The sequence below is a fragment of the Schistocerca serialis genome, chromosome 9, assembly GCF_023864345.2.
Source record: "Schistocerca serialis cubense isolate TAMUIC-IGC-003099 chromosome 9, iqSchSeri2.2, whole genome shotgun sequence".
Lineage (NCBI taxonomy): Eukaryota > Metazoa > Arthropoda > Insecta > Orthoptera > Acrididae > Schistocerca > Schistocerca serialis.
Window position 1 is genome coordinate 504,375,077 of NC_064646.1, and position 15,105 is coordinate 504,390,181.

General features: G+C 51.6%; 4 non-coding genes across 4 annotated transcripts; all 4 read right to left on the reverse strand.

Annotated features, from left to right (window-relative positions):
* Window positions 1–3,194: 3,194 nt before the first annotated feature.
* On the reverse strand, window positions 3,195–3,269 carry Trnas-uga (transfer RNA serine (anticodon UGA)). The gene has a single exon. It is a non-coding gene; the product is annotated as a tRNA-Ser (tRNA).
* Window positions 3,270–6,429: 3,160 nt separating this feature from the next.
* On the reverse strand, window positions 6,430–6,502 carry Trnaw-cca (transfer RNA tryptophan (anticodon CCA)). The gene has a single exon. It is a non-coding gene; the product is annotated as a tRNA-Trp (tRNA).
* Window positions 6,503–12,095: 5,593 nt separating this feature from the next.
* Window positions 12,096–12,170, reverse strand: Trnas-uga (transfer RNA serine (anticodon UGA)). Its single transcript has one exon. It is a non-coding gene; the product is annotated as a tRNA-Ser (tRNA).
* A 2,631-nt stretch (window positions 12,171–14,801) lies between these two features.
* Trnas-cga (transfer RNA serine (anticodon CGA)) lies at window positions 14,802–14,878 on the reverse strand. The gene has a single exon. It is a non-coding gene; the product is annotated as a tRNA-Ser (tRNA).
* Window positions 14,879–15,105: the final 227 nt, after the last annotated feature.

The following is a 15,105-nucleotide window of genomic DNA, read 5'->3' on the forward strand; positions in this document are numbered from 1 at the left end:
CGTCTCCTACCTTCCAAACTTTACAGAAGCTCTCCTGCGAACCTTGCAGATCTATCAGTCATGACAGAAAGGATATAGCGGAGACATGGCTTAGCCACAGCCTGGGGGATGTTTCCAGAATGAGACTTTCACTCTGCAGCGGAGTGTGCGCTGATATGAAACTTCCTGGCAGATGAAAACAGTGTGCCCGACCGAGACTCGAACTCGGGACCTTTGCCGTTCGCGGGTAAGTTCTCTACCAACTGAGCTACCGAAGCACGACTCACGCCCGGTACTCAAAGCTTTACTTCTGCCAGTATCTCGTCTCCTACCCTCCAAACTTTACAGAAGCGCTCCTGCGAACCTTGCAGAACTAGCACTCCTGAAAGAAAGGATATAGCGGAGACATGGCTTAGCCACAGCCTCGGGGATGTTTCCAGAATGAGACTTTCACTCTGCAGCGGAGTGTGCGCTGATATGAAACTTCCTGGCAGATGAAAACTGTGTGCCCGACCGAGACTCGAACTCGGGACCTTTGCCTTTCGCGGGCAAGTGCTCTACCAACTGAGCTACCGAAGCACGCCTCACGCCCGGTACTCACAGCTTTTCTTCTGCCAGTATCTCGTCTCCTACCTTCCAAACTTCACAGAAGCTCTCCTGAGAACCTTGCAGAACTAGCACTCCTGAAGGAAAGGATATAGCGGAGACATGGCTTAGCCACAGCCTGGGGGATGTTTCCACAATGAGACTTTCACTCTGCAGCGGAGTGTGCGCTGATATGAAACTTCCTGGCAGATGAAAACTGTGTGCCCGACCGAGACTCGAACTCGGGACCTTTGCCTTTCGCGGGCAAGTGCTCTACCAACTGAGCTACCGAAGCACGACTTACGCCCGGTACACACAGCTTTACTTCTGCCAGTATCTCGTCTCCTACCTTCCAAACTTTACAGAAGCTCTCCTAAGAACCTTGCAGAACTAGCACTCCTGAAAGAAAAGATATAGCCGAGACATGGCTTAGCCACAGCCTTGGGGATGTTTCCAGATGGAGACTATCACTCTGCAGCGGAATGTGCGCTGATATGAAACTTCCTAGCAGATGAAAACAGTGTGCCCGAGCGAGACTCGAACTCGGGACCTTTGCCTTTCGTGGGCAAGTGCTCTACCAACTGAGCTACCGAAGCACGACACACGCCCGGTTCTCACAGCTTTACTTCTGCCAGTATCTCGTCTCCTACCTTCCAAACTTTACAGAAGCTCTCCTGCGAACCTTGCAGAACTAGCACTCCTGAAAGAAAGGATATAGCGGAGACATGGCTTAGCCTCAGCGTGGGGGATGTTTCCAGAATGAGACTTTCACTGTGCAGCGGAGTGTGCGCTGATATGAAACTTCCTGGCAGATGAAAACTGTGTGCCCGACAGAGACTCGAACTCGGGACCTTTGCCTTTCGCGGGCAAGTGCTCTACCAACTGAGCTACCCAAGCACGACTCACGCCCGGTACTCACAGCTTAACTTCTGCCAGTATCTCGTCTCCTACCTTCCAAACTTTACAGAAGCTCTCCTGCGAACCTTGCAGAACTAGCACTCATGAAAGAGAGGATATAGCGGAGACATGGCTTAGCCACAGCCTGGGGGATGTTTCCAGAATGAGACTTTTACTCTGCAGCGGAGTGTGCGCTGATATGAAACTTCCTGGCAGATGAAAACTGTGTGCCCGACAGAGACTCGAACTCGGGACCTTTGCCTTTCGCGGGCAAGTGCTCTACCAACTGAGCTACCGAAGCACGACTCACGCCCGGTACTCACAGCTTTACTTCTGCCAGTATCTCGTCTCCCACCTTCCAAATTTTACAGAAGCTCTCCTGCGAACCTTGCAGAACTAGCACTCCTGAAAGAAAGGATATAGCGGAGACATGGCTTAGCCACAGCCTCGGGGTTGTTTCCAGAATGAGACTTTCACTCTGCAGCGGAGTGTGCGCTGATATGAAACTTCCTGGCAGATGAAAACTGTGTGCCCGACCGAGACTCGAACTCGGGACCTTAGCCTTTCGCGGGCAAGTGCTCTACCAACTGAGCTACCGGAGCACGACTCACGCACGGTACTCACAGCTTTACTTCTGCCAGTATCTGGTCTCCTACCTTCCAAACTTTACAGAAGCTCTCCTGCGAACCTTGCAGAACTAGCACTCCTGAAAGAAAGGATTTTGCGGAGACATGGCTTAGCCACAGCCTCGGGGATGTTTCCAGAATGAGACTTTCACTCTGCAGCGGAGTGTGCGCTGATATGAAACTTCCTGGCAGATGAAAACCGTGTGCCCGACCGAGACTCGAACTCGGGACCTTAGCCTTTCGCGGGCAAGTGCTCTACCAACTGAGCTACCGAAGCACGACTCACGCCGGGTACTCACAGCATTACTTCTGCCAGTACCTCGTCTCCTACCTTCCAAACTTTACTGAAGGTCTCCTGCGAACCTTGCAGAACTAGCACTCCTGAAAGAAAGGATATAGCGGAGACATGGCTTAGCCACAGCCTGGGGGGTGTTTCCAGAATGAGACTTTCACTCTGCAGCGGAGTGTGCGCTGATATGAAACTTCCTGGCAGATGAAAACTGTTTGCCCGACCGAGACTCGAACTCGGGACCTTTGCCTTTCGCGGGCAAGTGCTCTACCAACTGAGCTACCGAAGCTCGACTCACGCCCGATATTCACAACTTTTCTTCTGCCAGTATCTCGTCTCCTACCTTCCAAACTTTACAGAAGCTCTCCTGCGAACCTTGCAGAACTAGCACTCCTGAAAGAAAGGATATGGCGGAGACATGGCTTAGCCACAGCCTGGGGGATGTTTCCAGAATGAGACTTTCACTCTGCAGCGGAGTGTGCGCTGATATGAAACTTCCTGGCAGATGAAAACTGTGTGCCCGACAGAGACTCGAACTCGGGACCTTTGCCTTTCGCGGGCAAGTGCTCTACCAACTGAGCTACCGAAGCACGACTTATGCCCGGTACTCACAGCTTTACTTCTGCCAGTATCTCGTCTCCTACCTTCCAAACTTTGCAGAAGCTCTCCTGCGAACCTTGCAGAACTAGCACTCATGAAAGAGAGGATATAGCGGAGACATGCCTTAGCCCTAGCCTGGGGGATGTTTCCAGAATGAGACTTTCACTCTGCAGCGGAGTGTGCGCTGATATAAAAACATCCTGGCAGACGAAAACTGTGTGCCCGACCGAGACTCGAACTCGGGACCTTTGCCTTTCACGGGCAAGTGCTCTACCAACTGAGCTACCGAAGCACGGCTCACGCCCGGTACTCACAGCTTTACTTCTGCCAGTATCTCGTCTCGTACCTTCCAAACATTACAGGATGTTTCATATCAGCGCACACTCCGCTGCAGAGTGAAAGTCTCATTCTGGAAACATCCTCCAGGCTGTGGCTAAGCCATGTCTCCGCTATATCCTTTCTTTCAGGAGTGCTAGTTCTGCAAGGTTCGCAGGAGAGCTTCTGTAAAGTTTGGAATGTAGGAGACGAGATACTGGCAGAGTAGGAGTATGCCAGTATCTCGTCTCCTACCTTCCAAACTTTACAGAAGCTCTCCTGCGAACCTTGCAGAACTAGCAGTCATGAAAGAAAGGATATAGCGGAGACATGGCTTAGCCACAGCCTGGGGGATGTTTCCAGAATCAGACTTTCACTCTGCAGCGGAGTGTGCGCTGATATGAAACTTCCTGGCAGATGAAAACTGTGTGCCCGACCGAGACTCGAACTCGGGACCTTTGCCTTTCGCGGGCAAGTGTTCTACCAACTGAGCTACCCAAGCACGACTCACGCCCGGTACTCACAGCTTTACTTCTGCCAGTATCTCGTCTCCTACCTTCCACACTTTACAGAAGCTCTCCTGCGAACCTTTCAGAACTAGCACTCCTGAAAGAAAGGATATAGCGGAGACATGGCTTAGCCACAGCCTGGGGGATGTTTCCAGAATGAGACTTCCACTCTGCAGCGGAGTGTGCGCTGATATGAAACTTCCTGGCAGATGAAAACTGTGTGACCGATCGAGACTCGAACTCGGGACCTTTGCCTTTTGTGGGCAAGTGCTCTACCAACTGAGCTACCGAAGCACGACTCACGCACGGTACTCACAGCTTTACTTCTGCCAGTATCTCGTCTCCTACCTTCCAAACTTTACAGAAGCTCTTCTGCGAACCTTGCAGAACTAGCACTCCTGAAAGAAAGGATATAGCGGAGACATGGCTTAGCCACAGCCTGGGGGATGTTTCCAGAATGAGACTTTCACTCTGCAGCGGAGTGTGCGCTGATATGAAACATCCTGGCAGATGAAAACTGTGTGCCCGAACGAGACTCGAACTCGGGACCTTTGCCTTTCGCGGGCAAGTGCTCTATCAACTGAGCTACCAAAGCACGACTCACGCCCGGTACTCACAGCTTTACTTCTGCCAGTATCTCGTCTCCTACCTTCCAAAATTTACAGAAGCTCTCCTGCGAACCTTGCAGAACTAGCACTCCTGAAAGAAAGGATATAGCGGAGACATGGCTTAGCCACAGCCTGGGGGATGTTTCCAGAATGAGACTTTCACTCTGCAGCGGAGTGTGCGCTGATATGAAACTTCCTGGCAGATGAAAACTGTGTGCCCGACCGAGACTCGAACTCGGGACCTTTGCCTTTCGCGGGCAAGTGCTCTACCAACTAAGCTACCCAAGCACGACTCAAGCCCGGTACTCACAGCTTTACTTCTGCCAGTATCTCGTCACTTACCTTCCAAATTTTACAGAAGCTCTCCTGCGAACCTTGCAGAACTAGCACTCCTGAAAGAAAGGATATAGCGGAGACATGGCTTAGCCACAGCCTGGGGGATGTTTCCAGAATGAAACTTTCACTCTGCAGCGGAGTGTGCGCTGATATGAAACTTCCTGGCAGATGAAAACTGTGTGCCCGACCGAGACTCGAACTCGGGACCTTTGCCTTTCGCGGGCAAGTGCTCTACCAACTGAGCTACCGAAGCACGACTCACACCCGGTACTCACAGCTTTTCTTCTGCCAGTGTCTCGTCTCCTACCTTCCAAACTTTACAGAAGCTCTCCTGCGAACCTTGCAGAACTAGCACTCCTGAAAGAAAAGACATAGCGGAGACATGGCATAGCCACAGCCTGGGGGATGTTTCCAGAAGGAGACTTTCACTCTGCAGCGGAGTGTGCGCTGATATGAAACTTCCCGGCAGATGAAAACTGTGTGCCAGAGCGAGACTCGAACTCGGGACCTTTGGCTTTCGCGGGCAAGTGCTCTACCAACTGAGCTACCCAAGCACGTCTTACGCCCGGTACTCACAGCCTGACGTCTGCCAGTATCTCGTCTCCTACCTTCCAAACTTTACAGAAGCTCTCCTGCGAACCTTGCAGAACTAGCACTCCTGAAAGTAAGGATATAGCGGAGACATGGCTTACCCATAGCCTGGGGGATGTTTCCAGAATGAGACTTTCACTCTGCAGCGGAGTGTGCGCTGATATGAAACATCCTGGCAGATGAAAACTGTGTGCCCGACCGAGACTCGAACTCGGGACCTTTGCCTTTCGCGGGCAAGTGCTCTAATAACTGAGCTACCTAAGCACGACTCACGCCCGGTACTCACAGCTTTACTTCTGCCAGTGTCTCGTCTCCTACCTTCCAAACTTTACAGAAGCTCTCCTGCGAACCTTGCAGAACTAGCACTCCTGAAAGAAAGGATATAGCGGAGACATGGCTTAGCCACAGCCTGGGGGATGTTTCCAGAATGAGACTTTCACTCTGCAGCGGAGTGTGCCCTGATATAAAAATTCCTGGCAGATGAAAACTGTGTGCCCGACCGAGACTCGAACTCGGGACCTTTGCCTTTGGCGGGCAAGTCCTCTACCAACTGAGCTACCCAAGCACGACTCACGCCCGGTACTCACAGCTTTACTTCTGCCAGTATCTCGTCTCCTACCTTCCAAACTTTACAGAAGCTCTCCTGCGAACCTTGCAGAACTAGCACTCATGAATGAAAGGATATAGCGGAGACATGGCTTAGCCACAGCCTGGGGGACGTTTCCAGAATGAGACTTTCACTCTGCAGCGGAGTGTGTGCTGATATGAAACTTCCTGGCAGATGAAAATTGTGTGCCCGACCGAGACTCGAACTCGGGACCTTTGCCTTTTGCGGGCAAGTGCTCTACCAACTGAGCTACTAAAGCACGACTCACGCCCGGTACTCACAGCTTTACTTCTGCCAGTATCTCGTCTCCTACCTTCCAAACTTTACAGAAGCTCTTCTGCGATCCTTGCAGAACTAGCACTCCTGAAAGAAAGGATATAGCGGAGACATGGCTTAGCCACAGCCTCGGGGATGTTTCCAGAATGAGACTTTCACTCTGCAGCGGAGTGTGCGCTGATATGAAACATCCTGGCAGATGAAAACTGTGTGCCCGACCGAGACTCGAACTCGGGACCTTTGCCTTTGGCGGGCAAATGCTCTACCAACTGAGCTACCCAAGCACGACTCACGCCCGGTACTCACAGCTTTACTTCTGCCAGTATCTCGTCTCCTACCTTCCAAACTTTACAGAAACTCTCCTGCGAACCTTGCAGAACTAGCACTATTGAAAGTAAGGATATAGCGGAGACATGGATTACCCATAGCCTGGGGGATGTTTCCAGAATGAGACTTCCACTCTGCAGCGGAGTGTGCGCTGATATGAAACTTCCTGGCAGATGAAAACTGTGTGCCCGACCGAGACTCGAACTCGGGACCTTTGCCTCTCGCGGGCAAGTGCTCTACCAACTGAGCTACCCAAGCACGACTCACGCCCGGTACTCACAGCTTTACTTCTGCCAGTATCTCGTCTCCTACCTTCCAAACTTTACAGAAGCTCTCCTGCGAACCTTGCAGAACTAGCACTCCTGAAAGAAAGGATATAGCGGAGACATGGCTTAGCCACAGCCTGGGGGATGTTTCCAGAATGAGACTTTCACTCTGCAGTGGAGTGTGCGCTGATATGAAACTTCCTGGCAGATGAAAACTGTGTGCCCGACGGAGACTCGAACTCGGGAACTTTGCCTTTCGCGGGCAAGTGCTCTACCAACTGAGCTACCGAAGCATGACTCACACCCGGTACTCACAGCTTTTCTTCTGCCAGTATCTCGTCTCCTACCTACCAAACTTTACAGAAGCTCTCCTGCGAACCTTGCAGAACTAGCACTCCTGAAAGAAAGGATATAGCGGAGACATGGCTTAGCCACAGCCTGGGGGATGTTTCCAGAATGAGACTTTCACTCTGCAGCGGAGTGTGCGCTGATATGAAACTTCCTGGCAGATGAAAACTGTGTGCCCGACCGAGACTCGAACTCGGGACCTTTGCCTTTCGCGGGCAAGTGCTCTACCAACTGAGCTACCGAAGCACGACTCACGCCCGGTACTCACAGCTTTACTTCTGCCAGTATCTCGTCTCCTACCTTCCAAACTTTACAGAAGCTCTCCTGCGAACCTTGCAGAACTAGCACTCATGAAAGAAAGGATATAGCGGAGACATGGCTTAGCCACAGCCTGGGGGAAGTTTCCAGAATGAGACTTTCACTCTGCAGCGGAGTGTGCGCTGATATGAAACTTCCTGGCAGATGAAACTGTGTGCCCGACCGAGACTCCAACTCGGGACCTTTGCCTTTCGCGGGCAAGTGCTCTACCAACTGAGCTACCCAAGCACGACTCACGCCTGGTACTCACAGATTTACTTCTGCCAGTATCTCGTCTCCTACCTTCCAAACTTTACAGAAGCTCTCCTGCGAACCTTGCAGAACTAGCACTCCTGAAAGTAAGGATATAGCGGAGACATGGCTTACCCATAGCCTGGGGGATGTTTCCAGAATGAGACTTTCACTCTGCAGCGGATTGTGCGCTGATATGAAACTTCCTGGCAGATGAAAACTGTGTGCCCGACCGAGACTCGAACACGGGACCTTTGCCTTTCGCGTGCAAGTGCTCTACCAACTGAGCTACCCAAGCACGACTCACGCCCGGTACTCACAGCTTTACTTCTGCCAGTATCTCGTCTCCTACCTTCCAAACATTACAGAAGCTCTCCTGCGAACCTTGCAGAACTAGCACTCCTGAAAGAAAGGATATAGCGGAGACATGGCTTAGCCACAGCCTGGGGGATGTTTCCAGAATGAGACTTTCACTCTGCAGCGGAGTGTGCGCTGATATGAAACTTCCTGGCAGATGAAAACTGTGTGCCCGACCGAGACTCGAAATCGGGACCTTTGCCTTTCGCGGGCAAGTGCTATATCAACTGAGCTACCGAGGCACGACTCACGCCCGGTACTCACAGCTTTACTTCTGCCAGTATCTCGTCTCCTACCTTCCAAACGTTACAGAAGCTCTCCTGCGAAACTTGCAGAATTAGCACTCCTGAAAGAAAGGATATAGCGGAGACATGGCTTAGCCACAGCCTGGGGGATGTTTCCAGAATGAGACTTTCACTCTGCAGCGGAGTGTGCGCTGATATGAAACTTCCTGGCAGATGAAAACTGTGTGCCCGACCGAGACTCGAAATCGGGCCCGTTGCCTTTCGCGGGCAAGTGCTCTACCAAATGAGCTACCCAAGCACGACTCACGCCCGGTACTCACGGCTTTACTTCTGCCAGTATCTCGTCTCCTACCTTCCAAACTTTACAGAAGCTCTCCTGCGAACCTTGCAGAGCTAGCAGTCATGACAGAAAGGATATAGCGGAGACATGGCTTAGCCACAGCCTGGGGGATGTTTCCAGAATGAGACTTTCACTCTGCAGCGGAGTGTGCGCTGATATGAGACTTCCTGGCAGATGAAAACTGTGTGCCCGACCGAGACTCGAAATCGGGACCTTTGCCTTTTGCGGGCAAGTGCTCTAATAACTGAGCTACCAAAGCACGACTCACGCCCGGTACTCACAGCTTTACTTCTGCCAGTATCTCGTCTCCTACCTTCCAAACTTTACAGAAGCTCTACTGCGAAACTTGCAGAGCTAGCAGTCATGAAAGAAAGGATATAGCGGAGACATGGCTTAGCCACAGCCTCGGGGATGTTTCCAGAATGAGACTTTCACTCTGCAGCGGAGTGTGCGCTGATATGAAACTTCCTGGCAGATGACAACTGTGTGCCCGACCGAGACTCGAACTCGGACCTTTGCCTTTCGCGGGCAAGTGCTCTACCAACTGAGCTACCGAAGCACATCTCACGCACGGTACTCACAGCTTTACTTCTGCCAGTATCTCGTCTCCTATCTTCCAAACTTTACAGAAGCTCTCCTGCGAACCTTGCAGAACTAGCACTCCTGAAAGAAAGGATATAGCGGAGACATGGCTTAGCCACAGCCTGGGGGATGTTTCCAGAATGAGACTTTCACTCTGCAGCGGAGTGTGCGCTGATATGAAACATCCTGGCAGATGAAAACTGTGTGCCAGACCGAGACTCGAACTCGGGGCCTTTGCCTTTCGCGGGCAAGTGCTCTACCAACTGAGCTACCGAAGCACGACTCACGCCCGGTACTCACAGCTTTACTTCTGCCAGTATCTCGTCTCCTACCTTCCAAACTTTACAGAAGCTCTCCTGCGAAACTTGCAGAACTAGCACTCGTGAAAGAAAGGATATAGCGGAGACATGGCTTAGCCACAGCCTGGGGGAAGTTTCCAGAATGAGACTTTCACTCTGCAGCGGAGTGTGCGCTGATATGAAACTTCCTGGCAGATGAAAACTGTGTGACCGACCGAGACTCGAACTCGGGACCTTTGCCTTTCGCGGGAAAGTGCTCTACCAACTGAGCTACCGAAGCACGACACTAGCCCGGTACTCACAGCTTTACTTCTGCCAGTATCTCGTCTCCTACCTTCCAAACTTTACAGAAGCTCTCTTGCGAACCTTTCAGAACTAGCACTCCTGAAAGAAAGGATATAGCGGAGACATGGCTTAGCCATAGCCTGGGGGATGTTTCCAGAATGAGACTTTCACTCTGCAGCGGAGTGTGCGCTGATATGAAACTTCCTGGCAGATGAAAACTGTGTGCCCGACCGAGACTCGAACTCGGGACCTTTGCCTTTCGCGGGCAAGTGCTCTACTAACTGAGCTACCCAAGCACGACTCACGCCCGGTACTCACAGCTTTACTTTTGCTAGTATCTCCTCTCCTACCTTCCAAACTTTACAGAAGCTCTCCTGCTAACCTTGCAGAACTAGCAGTCATGAAAGAAAGGATATAGCGGAGACATGGCTTAGCCACAGCCTGGGGGATGTTTCCAGAATGAGACTTTCACTCTGCAGCGGAGTGTGTGCTGATATGAAACTTCCTGGCAGATGAAAACTGTGTGCCCGACCGAGACTCGAACTCGGGACCTTTGCCTTTCGTGGGCAAGTGCTCTACCAACTGAGCTACTGAAGCACGACTCACACCCGGTACTCACAGCTTTTCTTCTGCCAGTAACTCGTCTCCTACCTTCCAAACTTTACAGAAGCTCTCCTGCGAACCTTGCAGAACTAGCAGTCCTGAAAGAAAGGATATAGCGGAGACATGGCTTAGCCACAGCCTGGGGGATGTTTCCAGAATGAGACTTTCCTCTGCAGCGGAGTGTGCGCTGATATGAAACTTCCTGGCACATGAAAACTGTGTGCCCGACCGAAACTCGAACTCGGGACCTTTGCCTTTCGCGGGAAAGTCCTCTACCAACTGAGCTACCGAAGCACGACTCACGCCTGGTACACACAGCTTTACTTCTGCCAGTATATCGTCTCCTACCTTCCAAACTTTACAGAAGCTTTGATGCGAACCTTGCAGAACTAGCACTCCTGAAAGAAAAGATATAGCAGAGACATGGCTTACCACAGCCTGGGGGATGTTTCCAGAATGAGACTTTCACTCTGCAGCGGAGTGTGCGCTAATATGAAACTTCCTGGTTTCGCAGGCAAGTGCTCTACCAACTGAGCTACCGAAGCACGACTCACGCCCGGTACTCACAGCTTTACTTCTGCCAGTATCTCGTCTCCTACCTTCCAAACTTTACTGAAGCTCTCCTGCGAACCTTGCAGAACTAGCACTCCTCAAAGAAAGGATATAGCGGAGACATGGCTTAGCCACAGCCTGGGGGATGTTTCCAGAAGGGGACTTTCACTCTGCAGCTGAGTGTGCGCTGATAAGAAACTTCCTGGCAGATGAAAACTGTGTGCCCTACCGAGACTCGAACTCGGGACCTTTGCCTTTTGCGGGCAAGTGCTCTACCAACTGAGCTACCGAAGCACGACTCACGCCCGGTACTCACAGCTTTACTTCTGCCAGTATCTCGTCTCCTACCTTCCAAACTTTACAGAAGCTCTCCTGCGAACCTTGCAGAACTAGCACTCCTGAAAGAAAGGATATAGCGGAGACATGGCTTAGCCATAGCCTGGGGGATGTTTCCAGAATGAGACTTTCACTCTGCAGCGGAGTGTGCGCTGATATGAAACTTCCTAGTAGATGAAAACTGTGTGCCCGACCGAGACTCGAACTCGGGACCTTTGCCTTTCGCGGGCAAGTGCTCTACCAACTGAGCTACTCAAGCACGACTCACGCCCGGTACTCACAGCTTTACTTGTGCCAGTATCTCGTCTCCTACCTTCCAAACTTTACAGAAGCTCTCCTGCGAACCTTGCAGAACTAGCAGTCATGAAAGAAAGGATATAGCGGAGACATGGCTTAGCCACAGCCTGGGGGATGTTTCCAGAATGAGACTTTCACTCTGCAGCTGAGTGTGCGCTATTATGAAACTTCCTGGCAGATGAAAACTGTTTGCCCGACCGAGACTCGAACTCGGGGCCTTTGCCTTTTGCGCGGCAAGTGCTCTAATAACTGAGCTACCCAAGCACGATTCACGCCCGGTACTCACAGCTTTACATCTGCCAGTATCTCGTCTTCTACCTTCCAAACATTACAGAAGCTCTCCTGCGAACCTTGCAGAACTAGCACTCCTGAAAGAAAGGATATAGCAGAGACATGGCTTAGCCACAGCCTGGGGGATGTTTCCAGAAGGAGACTTTCACTCTGCAGGTGAGTGTGCGCTGATATGAAACTTCCTGGCAGATGAAAACTGTGTGCCCGACCGAGACTCGAACTCGGGACCTTTGCCTTTCACGGGCAAGTGCTCTACCAACTGAGCTACCGAAGCACGACTCACGCCCTGTACTCACAGCTTTACTTCTGCCAGTATCTCGTCTGCTACCTTCCAAACTTTACTGAAGCTCTCCTGCGAACCTTGCAGAACTAGCACTCCTCAAAGAAAGGATATAGCGGAGACATGGCTTAGCCACAGCCTGGGGAATGTTTCCAGAAGGAGACTTTCACTCTGCAGCTGAGTGTGCGCTGATATGAAACTTCCTGGCAGATGAAAACTGTGTGCCCGACCGAGACTCGAACTCGGGACCTTTGCCTTTTGCGGGCAAGTGCTCTACAAACTGAGCTACCGAAGCACGACTCACGCCCGGTACTCACAGCTTTACTTGTGCCAGTATCTCGTCTCCTACCTTCCAAACTTTACAGAAGCTCTCCTGCGAACCTTGCAGAACTAGCAGTCATGAAAGAAAGGATATAGCGGAGACATGGCTTAGCCACAGCCTGGGGGATGTTTCCAGAATGAGACTTTCACTCTGCAGCTGAGTGTGCGCTATTATGAAACTTCCTGGCAGATGAAAACTGTGTGCCCGACCGAGACTCGAACTCGAGACCTTTGCCTTTCGCGGGCAAGTGCTCTAATAACTGAGCTACCCAAGCACGACTCACGCCCGGTATTCACAGCTTTTCTTTTGCCAGTATCTCGTCTCCTACCTTCCAAACTTTACAGAAGCTCTCCTGCGAACCTTGCAAAACTAGCACTCCTGAAAGAAAGGATATAGCGGAGACATGGCATAGCCACAGCCTCGGGGATGTTTCCAGAATGAGACTTTCACTCTGCAGCTGAGTGTGCGCTGATATGAAACTTCCTGGCAGATGAAAACTGTGTGCCCGACCGAGACTCGAACTCGGGACCTTTGCCTTTCGCGGGCAAGTGCTCTACCAACTGAGCTACCGAAGCACGACTCACGCCCGGTACTCACAGCTTTACTTCTGCCAGTATCTCGTCTCCTACCTTCCAAACTTTACAGAAGCTCTCCAGCGAACCTTGCAGAACTAGCACTCCTGAAAGAAAGGATATAGCGGAGACATGGCTTAGCCATAGCCTGGGGGATGTTTCCAGAATGAGACTTTCACTCTGCAGCGGAGTGTGTGCTGATATGAAACTTCCCGGCAGATGAAAACTGTGTGGCCGACCGAGACTCGAACTCGGGACCTTTGCCTTTCGCGGGCCAGTGCTCTACCAACTGAGCTACCGAAGCACGACTCACGCCCGGCACTCACAGCTTTACTTCTGCCAGTATCTCGTCTCCTACCTTCCAAACTTTACAAAAGCTCTCCTTTGAACCTTGCAGAACTAGCACTCCTGAAAGAAAGGATATAGCGGAGACATGGCTTAGCCACAGCCTGGGGGATGTTTCCAGAATGAGACTTTCACTCTGCAGCGGACTGTGCGCTGATATGAAACTTCCTGGCAGATGAAAACTGTGTGCCCGACCGAGACTCGAACTCGGGACCTTCGCCTTTCGCGGGCAAGTGCTCTACCAACTGAGCTACCCAAGCACGACTCACGCCTGGTACTCACAGCTTTACTTCTGCCAGTATCTCGTCTCCTACCTTCCAAACTTTACAGAAGCTCTCCTGCGAACCTTGCAGAACTAGCACTCCTGAAAGAAAGGATATAGCGGAGACATGGCTTAGCCACAGCCTGGGGGATGTTTCCAGAAAGAGACTTTCACTCTGCAGCGGAGTGTGCGCTGATATGAAACTTCCCGGCAGTTGAAAACTGTGTGCCCGACCGAGACTCGAACTCGGGACCTTTGCCTTTCGCGGGCCAGTGCTCTACCAACTGAGCTACCGAAGCACGACTCACTTCCGGCACTCACAGCTTTACTTCTGCCAGTATCTCGTCTCCTACCTTCCAAACTTTACAAAAGCTCTCCTTTGAACCTTGCAGAACTAGCACTCCTGAAAGAAAGGATATAGCGGAGACATGGCTTAGCCACAGCCTCGGGGATGTTTCCAGAATGAGACTTTCACTCTGCAGCGGAGTGTGCGCTGCTATGAAACTTCCTGGCAGATGAAAACTGCGTGCCCGACCGAGACTCGAACTCTGGACCTTTGCCTTTCGCGGGCAAGTGCTCTACCAACTGAGCTACCGAAGCACGACTCACGCCCGGTACTCACAGCTTTACTTCTGCCAGTATCTCGTCTCCTACCTTCCAAACTTTACAGAAGCTCTCCTGCGAACCTTGCAGAACTAGCACTCCTGAAAGAAAGGATATAGCGGAGACATGGCATAGCCACAGCCTGGGGGATGTTTCCAGAATGAGACTTTCACTCTGCAGCGGAGTGTGCGCTGATATGAAACTTCCCGGCAGTTGAAAACTGTGTGCCCGACCGAGACTCGAACTCGGGACCTTTGCCTTTCGCTGGCCAGTGCTCTACCAACTGAGCTACCGAAGCACGACTCACTTCCGGCACTCACAGCTTTACTTCTGCCAGTATCTCGTCTCCTACCTTCCAAACTTTACAAAAGCTCTCCTCTGAACCTTGCAGAACTAGCACTCCTGAAAGAAAGGATATAGCGGAGACATGGCTTAGCCACAGCCTCGGGGATGTTTCCAGAATGAGACTTTCACTCTGCAGCGGAGTGTGCGCTGATAAGAAACTTCCTGGCAGATGAAAACTGCGGGCCCGACCGAGACTCGAACTCGGGACCTTTGCCTTTCGCGGGCAAGTGCTCTACCAACTGAGCTACCGAAGCACGACTCACGCCCGGTACTCACAGCTTTACTTCTGCCAGTATCTCGTCTCCTACCTTCCAAACTTTACAGAAGCTCTCCTGCGAACCTTGCAGAACTAGCACTCCTGAAAGAAAGGATATAGCGGAGACATGGCTTAGCCACAGCCTGGGGGATGTTTCCAGAATGAGACTTTCACTCTGCAGCGGAGTGTGCGCTGATATGAAACTTCCCGGCAGATGTAAACTGT